The sequence below is a fragment of the Mus caroli genome, unplaced genomic scaffold (genome assembly GCF_978045245.1).
Source record: "Mus caroli unplaced genomic scaffold, Mus_caroli_1 scaffold_7, whole genome shotgun sequence".
NCBI classification, from domain to species: domain Eukaryota; kingdom Metazoa; phylum Chordata; class Mammalia; order Rodentia; family Muridae; genus Mus; species Mus caroli.
In genome coordinates, this window is record NW_028227262.1 from 58,076,843 (window position 1) to 58,090,346 (window position 13,504).

General features: G+C 51.1%; 1 protein-coding gene across 13 annotated transcripts in view; it reads left to right on the forward strand.

Moving 5' to 3' along the window:
• Iqsec1 (IQ motif and Sec7 domain ArfGEF 1) overlaps positions 1–13,504 on the forward strand; it is a 322,487-nt gene that overhangs the window by 241,147 nt on the left and 67,836 nt on the right. Inside the window, exon 1 of one of the 13 annotated variants that reach the window (XM_029478928.2) lies at positions 4,271–4,503. The exons of 10 other annotated variants lie outside the window; for them this stretch is intronic. The gene's annotated coding sequence lies outside the window, so the exon portion shown is untranslated. Of the gene's footprint in view, positions 1–4,270; positions 4,504–4,765; positions 5,076–9,717; positions 9,977–13,504 lie in introns of those variants that run through there. 2 more of the 13 variants (XM_085840301.1, XM_029478931.2) reach the window with 2 other exon arrangements.

Sequence of the window (13,504 nt, forward strand, 5' to 3'; positions counted from 1 at the left end):
GCAGAGTGCCTTGTTTTAACTACAGGAAGAAGGCACAGACATGCTTGCTGATGATGGAAAGGTGAGAGGGAGGGGGAGGGAGATGAGGGATGGGATGGCTTCTGCTGCACACACTTCCTGTGCTGCTAGCATCTGCACTGTTGTGAGTACACTATTTTGTTTCTTGTGGTTTTTCTCTCATCCGTTCCCCTACTTCCTCTGTACATAGAAGGAGCAGGGCAAGAGAGGATCCAGGCTAGGTCATTCACTGGGTGAGTAGGTTTGATTGCCCAACATGAGGCTCTGCCCCAATCATCTCAGACCCACATGGTATCTACAGATTGGTCATCTGTCCCATGCCACAGGACTGACCTCCAACCCAGACAGATGACAGAGCTGTTGCCAGGGTAACCCCAGACAGGAAACATGAAATAAGTATTTCCAGGCAGGATATGGACATGGGAAAAACAGATAGGACTGTCCCTGAGGGAGCTGGGAGATCTCAAAAATCACTTGGGTCCCTTGACCCTTAGCTCTGCTGTCCTCATCTCCTCAGGGGCTTTTTCAACACCCAGTTAGCTCCTCTGCTGAGAAGGTTCTGACTGGCAATGTGAGGTGAGCATTTGTCTTATGCTTCCTGCTCACTTGGTAGAGGAAACTGTAGGGTTCAGAAGGGGCACCCTCCATACTGAGGTCACATAGGCAGTCATCCTAAGCCTGTGTCAGAGCAGGCCCTAGGCACCATACCCCCCAACATCAGAAATTGCTATTTTCCTTGTAAATTTTTACATTTATTTTATGTGTATCAGTGTTTGCTTACATGTATATATGTGCACTATGTGTATGCCTGGCACTCATGGATCTTCTTGGACTGGAGTTAGGATGGTTGTGAGCCCCTATGTGGGTGCTGTGAATTGACCCCATATCCTCTTCAAGAGCACTGAGTTGTCTTTCCATCCCCAGAATTTTATCATTTGCAAACAGATTAAAAACAAACAAACAAACAGCAGGAATATATCCAAGTCAGGTGTAGTAGTGCATGCCTTTAATCCCAGTACTTGGGAGGCATAGGCAGGCAGATCTCTGAGTTTGAGGACAGCCAGGGCTACACAGAGGATAAAAAGCAAAACAAAACAGTAATACAGGTATATAGTGAGATATATACTTATACATATATGTGTGTACATACATATATACATAAACACACACACAAGTAGAATGTTTCAGTGGAAGGCCAGTCTTCCTCTTTTCTGTTCCCAGCTCTTCTTGCCCTTCCCAGGTTGTTTCTGTGCCTTCCCTGGCTCATCCTTGTCAGAGGTAGTATATTCAGGGACCAGCAGATCTTCGGTGTCCGCCCCCCCTTACCTCCAGAGGTACAAATACTTAACATTAGCACCCAGGCCAGCCCTCCAGTACTGTAACCAATGTCTTGTTTTGGCCTATAGTTGTAGAGATTTCAGTCTGTGGTTGCTTGGCACCATGGAAGCACAGCCCATCATGGCAAGATCAGGAGGCAGAAGCAGTTGCTAGTCAAGGCCTGAGAAAGAAGAAACAAAGAGTAGAGAGGTTCAGCCACCTTCCAATACTGCCACCCTAGAGGCCAAAGCTTTTCCACACAGACCTTGAGGGTGCAAGGGATACTTAAGATTCCAACAAACCCATCATTAACTGGAAATGTTTCCTGAAAAATTAATTCAATATATCTGCTGACTGACTCCCCAGCTGGGCAGCACCCATTGTATAGAGCAGGCTGGTGTCCCGTCCCCAGATCCCTGTGGGACACCTGTTCACTGCCTCATCCCAACATCTTGGAAGATGGTCAGACTGCATCTCACTAGCTCAGGGAAAGATCAGAACTCGTCTGGAGTGTGTTCACCCACATGTCACTGAGTGCACGACACCATTGTAAAGTGAGGGAAACGTACGTAGAAACATAGCTTGGGGACTGAGTGTACTTGACTTTGTGAGACACAAAGACAAGCAAAGGATAAATGTGGGTGCTGAAAACCAAACTTGGGTCCTCTGTAAGAACAGCAAGTGTTCTTAACCACTGAGCCATTTTCCACCCCCCAATTAGGAATTTTTTTTAAGCAAGTGAGTTGAATTGTGTTTTGATTGCATTTCTCTAATGTGCATTTAATTACAAGCAGGAGTGAATATTTTTCCTGAGCAGCTTTCATAGCCTTGGCTGTTTTCTAATGGGTTAGTCATCCTATCGATTGGAAGGAGCACTTTATGTGTTAGGGAAATTAACTTTTTTCTCATTTTCCTCATTAACTTGTGCTATGTGCGGCAGACATTGTTTCAGGGTGCCATTTGTCTTTTTTACCTTGTTTGTGGTATTCTGATTTCATTTATATGGTCTAATTTGATATAGTTCAATACATCAACATTTGCTTTCTTGGCTTCTGGGAATGAAGCTTCTGCACGGTGCCCTTTGCACACCTTCCACACATCAGTGCAGCCGACCTGCTCAGCAGCCTTGAAGGAAGCAGGATGGGGATTCCATCAGTTCCAGCTTATAGCTCATATGAGGCTCGGAGAGGTGATGGGACCTGGCTGAGGTCACACAGCTGCCTCAGACCTAGTTAGCCTATTTATCACCTGCCTTCCTACCAGCCCCGTAACTGATCTCCACACCAGCAGTATTAGTTATAAAAACTACACAAGAATCTTCCTCCTTGAAGGGCTGCTTTTAAAAATATGTTTTAAAACTAGTACAGTAGGCTGGGTATGGGGGCACACACCTTTAATTCCAAAACTCAAGAGACAGAGGCAGGAGAATCTCTGTGAGTTTGAGGTTAGTTTGATCTCTTAAGGAAGTCCCAGTCTAGCACAGGCTCTGTTGCCTTAAACTAAAACAATAATCCATTGCTCTAACAATGTGCAAAGCTATAACTAGGTTTGGGGAGGGTAAGACTCACACCTTGGCCTGTGAGCCCATCCTACTGCCCTGCTATGGGCACTAGCAAGGTGCCATGGGTTTACTTTTCAGGTGGGGAAAGGTCTCAAAAGTAATCTCCCAGGTACCAGGGTTGCAGGAGTGGGCCATGAGGGCTAGGTTTATGATTGTCAGGGGCAGGATAGACATACCAGGAGCTAGACTGCCCCTTAGCTTTGTAATCAATACCCAGTATTCTAAGATTCAGAAAATTCTTAAAGAGTTGGGTGTTAGCATGGGAGCTCATACCTGTAATCACAGAACTTAGAAGGCTAGGCAAGCTTGTCATGAGTTCAAGACTAGTGTGGACTACATAGTTCCATGCAAGCTTGGTCTAGAGTGAGACACTGTCTCAAATAAAAAAAAAAGCAGGGTATAAAATAAAATAGCTCTGAAAGAGGAAAGCGCCTTGTCCAAGGTCAACACAGCCTAATGGCAGCCTACCCATCTGCTCACACATGACATCACTCCCCCAGTTTCCTCCAGGCTGGACCACGGCCGCCCAGTCCTTCTAGCCTCTTGCCTCGCCGCTTCTAGGCACCAGGGGGCGCTGCTTGGATGCCGCTCTCTCCTGGCGCCCTTGCTCCACCTGGTGGGAGGCGTGGGGACTCTGCCTAGGAAGGACAGCTCCTTTTTCAGGGTGGTCTGCTGTGTGCTTCCCATGCCTCCGTTCTCTACTATACAGGCTAACAACGCTTTCTCATCCTTGTATTTTTCTTAGGCACAGCCCTGCACACCCACCTTCCCTGTTCCTATCCCCTCCAGGCCCAGCTCCCCTATCCAGTCTATTTCTTTCTCAAACTTTGGGTTCCTGGTACAGACTCCCCTACCCCATTCTCAAAGACAGTTGCCAGGCTAATTGAGGCCAGTCACAGTATTTATTTGGTGGCTAGTTCATTGCGCTAGAAGGATAAGGGATGTAGCCTTCAGTCCAGGATCCTTCGTCCTTCTTTCGCTTAACGGAATAGTGTGGGGTCGTAGAGATTGCGGAGGGGCGTGGTGCCCGGACAAACCTCAGCAGTCCGGACACAGTGCGACTCGGAGCCAGTGGCTTGTCCTCTCTGGACTGTCTCAGCGAACTGCGGACAAGTGCGGGAGGAGGAACACTGGCTGCAGGGGATGCGGCTCTCCTTGGGAGGGCCAGGGAGTGTGGGCCCAGGCTGCTTTTCGGCTGGGTGTTAATTTGGGGGGTCTTGAGGTTCGTAAGAGAAAGGAAAGGTGCCGCCGTGCCGACGACTCCGCGCCGGTTTTCTGCGTGCCTGGCCACCTGGCCTATCCGCTGCGGCGGCCCCGAGGCCTCCAGCGCCCTCCACTCGCCCGGGCTCCGGTGACGTCGTTGGTTGGGGCGGCACCCGTCCTCCCCGCCCCCCGACACACACACGCGCGCGCGCACACACACACCTACGGAAGGGGGAAACTGAGGCCAGGCAGAAAGAGGACCCCCGCCAAGGTCACGTCGGGCGGGGGCGCGGGGTCAGGCTCCGGTTCTGTGCGCCCCTGGACCCCGCGCCCCGCCGGCCCGACGCGTAAGGGCCGCGCCCTCGGCGGGTCGGCGCGCGCTCGGCGGCTGCGGGCACACAGAGGTAGGAGCGGGCGGGCTGGGCTCGAACCCCCTCGCGGGGCCGGGCTATGCGGACCCCAGCGGGCTAGTGGAGCCGCGGTGATTTCGCGCGCGCGCGCGCGGTTCGGGCTTGCCGACTCTGGGGACCCGGCGCCACCGGCCTTGCAAGCGGGGCGGTGTGGGGCGGCCCCTGGGACGCGCGGAGGACGCGACCGAACAGCTTCTGCGCTCTGCGGACGGCGCAGCGGGATGCCGGCGGTCTGGGTGGGGGCGGGCGCCCTCCGCGGCAATGCGGTGCCTCCTGCTGTGCTGGGACAGAGCCTGGGGGTCGCCCTGTGACCCTTGCCTCCTTTCCCCTCCCCCCTCCTCCACCTGGAGAAACCCCCGCCAGCGCTTCCCAGTCCCGAGCCTGCGGGCGGGAGGGAGTTAGAAGCATCTCAGGAATTTGCCTCACACTGCTGGACTCGCCCGAAGTGGGTGAAAGCTTAGTTCAGGCTGAGCAGCCTGGACTAAAGGGACCTGATCCAAAATTGGACCTGCTTGTGTGGCCTCGGGCAGCCCCTCCTTCTGGATCTCGGTCTCGGGGTCTTCCTGGTAGGTCCCTCCCAGTGAAATCAGTTCAAGGGTCAAGGCTTAGGGGGCAGAACACAGTGAAACCTCTGGACCAGGTCCTGTACGTGAAAAGAGGCAGGCTGTAGTATAGGGTTGTGAGATTTGCCGGGGGCTGGTAAAGGAAACCCCATTCTTTTCTAACAGCCTGGTCTTGGGACCTTAGGGTAAGGCTCGGTGTGAGAAATCCCACTCCCACCCTGACCACAGCAGCTGCCTTATTCTGTGCCTTGGCAAGCTTGGTCAGCAGAGAAGGTGTACAAGGACCTCCCACACCTCTAGGAGTCCTAGGGAAAACCCACTTCCATGTTTCTACTGGGTAGTACCCACTCTAAATTGCCAAGCTGTAAACTGTCACAGCTGATCTGTCACCGGAGCAAACTGAGCAGACAGATGACAATGGGTGTCCCCTCCCCTGGCTCTGTCCACTTCATGAGCCTCCCAAGGACAGCAGTGGGCACTGCCTGGTCAGTTGTGTGTGTTGCTCTGAGCATGCTCAGTTCCTACCTGGTGGTCGGGTCAGGAGTCTGGCTGTGCACATTGCTAAGCCACTGTCTAATTTTATGCCAGCATCTGCCAGTGCTCATACTGACTGGTCAGTATAGCCCCTCTCCAACTCCAGAGGAGGCACCAGCATGGCCTTCTAGTCACCCTTCCCTGCCTCCAGCATTGTGCTCTGTTCCTCATGGACTGGCAAGGTAGCCTGGCCTCTAAACTCACTTGCCCATAAAAACCCAGGAGTTGAATTTGAAAATCAGATGCATCCCCTGCCCTCTCCATCCCCAGTGCTGAAAAAGACAGGATAAGAGGTGGTTCGGTGTGCCACATTGCCCATAGCCCTGTCTCTGAGTTTTGTGCTGGAAAGAGTACCCAAGAGTCTGACATAGAGAGGCAGGGACATGTCCAAGGTCACACAGCACATTTAGGGGCCTGCCTGCTCCTGTCTCCCAAGCACCCAGGTGTTCTTGGGTAGCTGGTGTGTGGGGAAGGTGCCATGAGACTGGAGGTCAGAGAGGTCTGTGCAATGGAGGAATAAAGGACCACAGTGCTCCCCCTTTGTAAGGGACTCTGGCTCCTGCAGCTTGCAAACATTAAGTAATCTTAGGTCTTATGACTAAAGTTGCCACTAGTCTCAAGGCTGCTTAAAGGGCCCATAACACTCACTGCTATGGCTGCCCTGCCCAGCTCTGCTCTGTATGCCATCCTGTGACAGGCTACTTCCCCAGTGTCTAGAGACAAGTAAACAAGGCTGTGGCTGGAAAGTTGATCCTGCTTGTCTTCAGCTAACCTTTATGCCAGCCTTCAGACACTAGCATGTAGTATATCTAAGCCCCTAAGTGTTCCTAGACAGGAACAGTTCTTGAGGTCATCTCTCAGCACAGCACAGTATGTGATTCTGTTGGGGGCAGTGTCTTCTGATGCCCCCTCTGCCCCCCTCACCCACCCCCAGTTTGGCTCCTGCAGGAATGAGCCCCCTATTCCTGCCATCTAGAAACTGGTTATTCCTCTGTGTTCTCTTCATTGTCACCTTTACCTCCTCTGCTGAGTTCTTTGCAGGGCACCGTCATTACTGTGGCAGGATACAGTGACCTTAGGCTGATGTCGGTACATTGGCTCTCAGTCTTTCAGCTCCAGGCTGTCACAGCAAGAGCCAGCTGGGGATGGCAGGCAGTGAGCAGGCAAGTTCTTAATGACTCTGAAGAACTGTGTGACTTCCCATCCTGCTTCACGCAGTTGAAGCCCAGCAAAGATTTCTTAGGCACCTGCTACATGACAGGCAGTTCACAGGGACCTTGGTGGTATAGAATCCATCCCAACTGCAAACCTGGAGGCCAGCCTATTAGTTTGCACAATGGTTCTGGAAGCTTCATCTTAAAACAGTAATGTTAATCTTGCAGACCTACAGGAAGAATATGGACCTCACTGCCTCCAACCTCCAATCCAATGGTCTTTTCAAAGTGTGTTGGTTACCACAGTGGTCTGCTAGTCTGTGGGCCAGGACTCCCTCAGGGACCCTACCTTGGGGTAGGATGGTTGTACCTATGAGGCTCAGGGTTCATGCTGACCCATCTGGGTCTCTGCGTGCTGTGTGTGACAGTGGAGACTGTGGAGGCTGATGAGCTCCTGCTGCCTATGTAGAAGGGAGCCCATCTGCATGAGTTCTTCCTCCACAGGAGGTGCCTGTCCCTAATGTTTGGGGCTAATAGAAGTTTTGTCAAGAGCTGCACCCAGAAACACCCTGAGAAAGTAGTTAAGTTCCTTTTTATTAGTGGTATATAAGATGAGCTTTGATGCCCCTATCTGGGTGGGTGAGTGGGGAGCTATTTAACTCCAAGACTCCAGCACCAATGGTATGTTTTGTACCTTGTATTTAATTCCTCCAAGGGCTTTGTGGAACCTTGAGGGGATGGCAAGAATCCTGAGGGTGTTTCATTGTAGCAAGGCACGGATCAGGGCCTTCTACCTGCAGGTCTGTCAGATACTGATCTGGGGCAGGCTTTGGGCTTAGCCTGGGCATTTGGTCTGAAACAAACCAGGAAGGAAAGTGAGTACCTTACAGCACATCCAGGGGCAGCGACTGGTGGCCCTTGTTTCCCAGTGAACTTGGAGAGTCTGACAATCCTAGAGCTGCCCTTCTTGCTCCTATGTACAAGTCCTTTTCTGAAGCATCCTCATTTTAACCTCTCATCACCCAGGCTTCCTTCCCCACAGTAGACAAGGGCTGGAAGAGAAAGAATGGCTTGTGTCTTAGTTAGGGTTACTACTGCTGTGATGAAACATGACCAAAAGCAACGTGGAGAGGAAAGGGTTTATTTACTCACATCTCCACACCAAAAGTAGAGAACGCAGGAACTCACACAGGGCAGGAACCTGGAGGCAGGAGCTGATGCAGAGGCCATGGAGGAGTGCTTCTTACTGGCTTACTTCTCATGGTTTGCTTGACCTTTCTTATAGAACCCAGGACTACCAGCCCAGGGTGGCCCTTGCACATCAGTTACTAATTAAGAAAATGCCCTATAGACTTGTCTATAGCCAAATCTTTTTTTTTTTTTTTTTTTGGTTTTTCGAGACAGGGTTTCTCTGTGTAGCCCTGGCTGTCCTGGAACTCACTTTGTAGACCAGGCTGGCCTCAAACTCAGAAATCCACCTGCCTCTGCCTCCCAAGTGCTGGGATTAAAGGCGTGCGCCACCATGCCTGGCCTATAGCCAAATCTTATGGAGGCATTTTCTCAATTGAGCCTCCCTCCTTTTTGATGATTCTAGCTTGTGTCAAGTTGACATAAAAGTAGCCGCCAGCACAGTTTGGAAGTTACAAGAGGTGGGGATGAGTAACAACAAGAGGGACTGAAAGGTGGTGAACTTGTATGCTCCTGAGCATACACAGGAGGCTTCTGAGCAGGACATGACAACAGCTGTCCATGTCCTCAATCCTATGGGGTTTTAGATCCAGATCTCAGTTTCCTAGCTTTGAACACAACTTAGCCCAAGTCACTAGGCCCTTCATAGTTTCAGTTTCTGTCTGTCTGTCTGTCTGTCTGTCTCTCACTCTATCTTATCTATCTATCTATCTATCTATCTATCTATCTATCTATCTATCATTTATTTTTTTCAGCTTTTGGCTTTTTGAGACAGGGTCTTGCTGTGTGGCTCAGGCTGCCTAGAACTCACAACAAATTATAGCTCAGGATGGTCTCTTGACTCAGTAGTTCTGCTTCCACCTCCTGCATTGAGATGTCAGGCTGCAGTACCATGCCTGGCTTTCTTTCTCATTGGGGTGATGACAACACTGACCATGAGCTAAAGGCACAGAGGAGGATAGTTCTGTGCAAGCACGCGTGTCTTACGGTTGTTTCTAGTTACTGCCTTTGGGGGAGATGACAGAAACCACTGAGAACCTCACAGTCCAAATAGCAATGTCAGGTCCACATCTGTAGAGTGATTGGTAGATGTGATGGATTTTGCTGTCCGAGCTGAGGTCACCACAGGGGCAAAGCTGTGTGTCTGAAAGGAGGGCGTAGAATGAGTTCCACCATTGCTTGGTAGCCCTGAGTCCCAGCTTGGGGCCATGCCCGTTCCCATTCCTGTCACACAGAAACAATGTACTCAAACAGAAATGAGTTTGGCCCTATTAGATGTGTTTTGTCTCTTACTCATCGTTCACCTCTTCTCATTGGTGAAGCAAGGGTTAAAGTCAACCCTGTCTCAGTGTTTTTATGCCCTCCTTGATTTGTTGAATTTCAATTTGGGTAATTCTGGCTCTATTCCTTCCTGAGGTCATTGATCCCTCTCAGCAACCCCTCCATCTCTTCTGATGAGGACTTGGGAGGGAATTTATGGTTTCAGTTCCTCCTTTTTCTCCAATTCCCATCCTCATTTTTCTTGGTGAACTCTCACACATTTGAGGAATCCAGTCCTACCCACAATCCACCTTTCGCAGTAGGACTCAACCCCACAGGAAACAGATTTGTGTGCAGTAAGATCCCCTGGCAGATACCTCCTAGGCAGCTCAGCATCTCTTAATGAGGCAACTTAGGCTGTACTCAGTCCCAGCCTGTGTTTCTCCCATTCCTGTGGTCCCAGAATCAGCAGCAGGCTCTGGGTGATAGGGCCTTGCAGGGGAAAATGGCCAGAAGCAACCAAAGGGCAGACACTTCCCTTCCCCGCCCCACCCCACCAGCTGCTGCTCCTGCCAAACAGGTCCTGGGGCCTCAGGTCACATGTCCAGCCAGCGCTGACTCTGGCACCGGTGGATTAAGCAGGGGCTCAGGGTTTATGACCGGTGCTGGCTTCTGACTGGGAAGAGGGCTGGAAAGGCTCAGCTGCAGGGACATAGAGGCTCCTGTGGCCACCTCTCAGCAAGAGGTCTCACCCAGCACCGGACCCAGGTAAGGAAAAGCAAAGCCCCACCCAGCTCTGGGTGTTATCTAGAAACTGAAATATCCCATCCCAGGTTCTTTTTATCTAGGTGTTTAGGAGGCTGGGAGATGATGACTCCCAAGCTCCAGCCTTCAGCATTTACCTGCCTGCCAGAGCTTGAACACGGCACAAGATTTCTACCCACTAAACCCTCTTCTCAAATGTGTGCTCTGCACTGGGAGGGAGTCTGGCCCTGGAGCCCCTTTTGGATCCGTGGTCAGTTCCTGGGCTGATAGGACATAGCCTGCTGAGAAAACAAAACAAAACAGCCTTCATTTCATCTCCACAAGAGGGGAGGAAGGGCTGAGGACCAGGTACCTCACTACCACCTCTTCTCCTACCTTACAAAGTGTGGAAGAGGAACCGGTCTCACAGATATGGAAACTGTACCCAGCCCCATCCAGCAGTTCAGAGGCACACCCACAGGGACCTATGTGTTACAGGCTTGACTACTGGTCCTCAGTGGGTTTCTTGGGTTGTATGGCAAAAGGCAGTTCCTCCAGTGCAGAGAGCCCAAGGTTTTGAGAAGAAAGTCAGGGAAAAGCTAGCATCTGGGATCCCATTCAGCCATGCACAGCCCTCCCTACAGTGTGCAATTAGCCTGGAGTGCTGGGATTGACTTGGCATTGTACTGTAGACATCACAGTGGTACCTGTTTTACTGTTAATTACCCAGAGACTCTAAAATGCTATGGTGAAGAATGTACCTTAAGACCCCAGCCCTGCCCCCTATACCCCTCAGGCACTTAGTCAATTCAGGCTGTTTTCACAGATCAATAACTGAGGTTCCTTAGTCTTCTGAAGTTCTTAGCTCCTGTCTCCTTCCTTCTGGGGCTTTCTGTGTTATGTGCATGTCTCTTGCCCCAGTGCTTGCTAGGAAGTACAGATTATGGTCAAGAACTCTACCCTGGAACTGTGTACAGAGGAGAGTGTGTGCGCCCCTCCCCAGAACAAGTATGAAAAGCATTCTGGGGTGTCTGTCAGCTCTATATTGATCAGCCACCAAGGGTGTATTCTAAAGGACCCTTGGCAGCTTGCTGTGATTTTATGTCCACCCTCTCGGAACTGGGCCTCTGGCGGCCACCTCCCTCCAGAAGGCACACAGATTGTCAAATTCTGGCACCAGATTGTCCTCGTCAGCAGGGCTGGAGCCTGGCACGGGGCAAACAGTAGGAATTGTGAGCAGAAAGAACGACTCCTCTGTGCCCAGTAAGGCCCCAGGGCAGAGACTAGCCCCCTACCCCACTACCAGATGATTCTGGGTTTGGAGTGGGGGTGGGGGTTGAGGCCTAAGGACCTGGCTCAGGCCCAGCCTAGCTGCCAACTGGCCACTGTGTGACCTTGAGCCAGCTATGGTGACTATCCTCCAGGCTCCTGACTCAGTGGGGTGCCCAGGCTGTGGCAGCTGCAGGAATCATTAGAAGCTTTTGTCCCCTTAAGGAACCAAGCAAACTGTACATTGTCACCTCAGCCACCAAGACTGAGGAAGGTGGGTTTTTTTCGTTCAACATTTAGTTGCTTATAAATACCTTATAGGCTTTTGTGGCACACCAAGAGGAAGCTGGAGGCAAAGAAAGCTAAGCCTGGCCTTGTGACTTCTGGGCCTGCAGGTTTCTTATCGCTGGCCATTTACATATCTCCAAGGGGACTGGGTCAGGGCTTTGTCTCACCTTAGGTTTGAGAAAGGAGGAGTAGCAGGTGACCACGTGGGAGTCACAGGTCATACATATTAATTAGCCTTCACCTGGACTCCCTGCTCCCTCCAAGAAAAACAGTTGGCCTGGGGAGGTGTGGCAGGGACCAGAACTCACAGCCCTTCAGTGGGCTAGAGCCTCAAACTCTTTCAGTTTTCACATGTTGAGTTTGTATACCCACACAAGAGCAGTTGGCCTGCACTTTTGCCCCACCCTGGACCTGAGGTCTGTGTCCACCAGAAGAGGCCCTGTGAATTCTTACAAAAGAACCCTTGGCAAATGCCTTGTGAATTCCGGTCAAAAAGAGCCGTGCAGCATTTCACTTTTGCCCTTCTGGTTGTGCATCTGGTCAGGGCATCTCTGTGGAGATTCCAGCCCTCTGTCTGTCCAGCCTAAGCATTAAAAAGCCCCCTTGCTTCTGTGTCTGTTCCAAGAGTGAGGGTGTGGACAAGGACGCACATTGAGCCAGCATAACTCACTTCACCCACAAAAAACTTGTTTACAACCAGTAGCACTAAATCTGTGCTGAACCTAGGGACAGATACACAGACAGCCTATCTTTATCCAGAGAAAGAGCCATGTTCCCTCACAGGTCACCCAGGAACTGAGTCACTGAAGGTAGGTTTGGGCTAGCCAGGTCCTAAGGCAGTACCTCTGGGCTCAACCAGTCTCCAGGCTGGGCCAACCAAGATGCAGTTCTCCAGCAAGGCAGCAGGTGGCACCAGCCTCCAGCGGTGGTGAGTAGTCTGGCCTAGCAGGCCTAGGACAAAAGGGGCTGGAGACTGCTCCCTCCTGAACTTGCTAGGCTTCTCTGCCCCTCACCCACACACCATCCCTGAGCCCCAAATGCAGTTATCAACAACCCATCTTTCATCCCCTCTGAAGATTGTTCCACCAGCTGTGGTCTGGCTATCTTCTTAAGCCAATATAAATTTGCCCCAGGGTCTGTCCTAGGGACAGATGGAGACAGCTGTTGGAATCCCTCTTATAGGCAGTGGAGCTCAGAAGCTAGAGTCATAGTGCCTGGGTTCAGATCCCAGCTTTGCAGACTTCAAGATTAAATGCTGGTTCCAGGAGAGTGAGCACGAGGGCCCCTGTGAGTGAGCCGGTGTCAGGCAGGGAGTGCTAGATGCCATGCCATTCTATCTGTGCACAGGAAGGACTGCTGGAACTTGGTGACTATGGTCAGGACTTACCTCCTCAACTGCAGCATTAAGGTATCTGGTCCAGCACCCCAGCACTGCCTCTTGCAAGCTGAGCACATTTGGGCTGAATCTTAGGTTCCTAAGGCACCTGGCAGGGGCACATGCTCTGCATGTCAGAGCCTCAGATTGTGCTCTGGGTGGGGTGGACTAGATGAGTGGGGGATTCTCCACTGATTCTGCCTTCAGACCCAGAGTACTCTCACCCCTTTCAAGACAAGGTTGGACCTAAGTGTCAGTGGGGGCCTAGGCATGGGTAAGGCCATATGGACATCGTTAAGGCTGAGGACATTCCTTGCCAGCCATGTTCCTGAAGTATGATCCCAAGAGTTCAGATAATTTTAATAACAGCTGCTGTCAGTCTGCTTCACCTCACTTTCTCTCAGTGGAATTTTCTGGAGATTATGTGCCATGTTGGTTAATGGAATGGCATTGTTGTCTTTATGCTAAAAGAAAGAATGTCTCCTAATTTTTGGTATGGTAAGTATTGATAGCCCTCATGAACAATTTGCAGATCCTCAGCAAAGATGGGCACGGTGCTACAAGCCTATAATCCTAACACCTGAGATGTTTCGGCAATAGGATTGTTGTGAGTTTGAGGC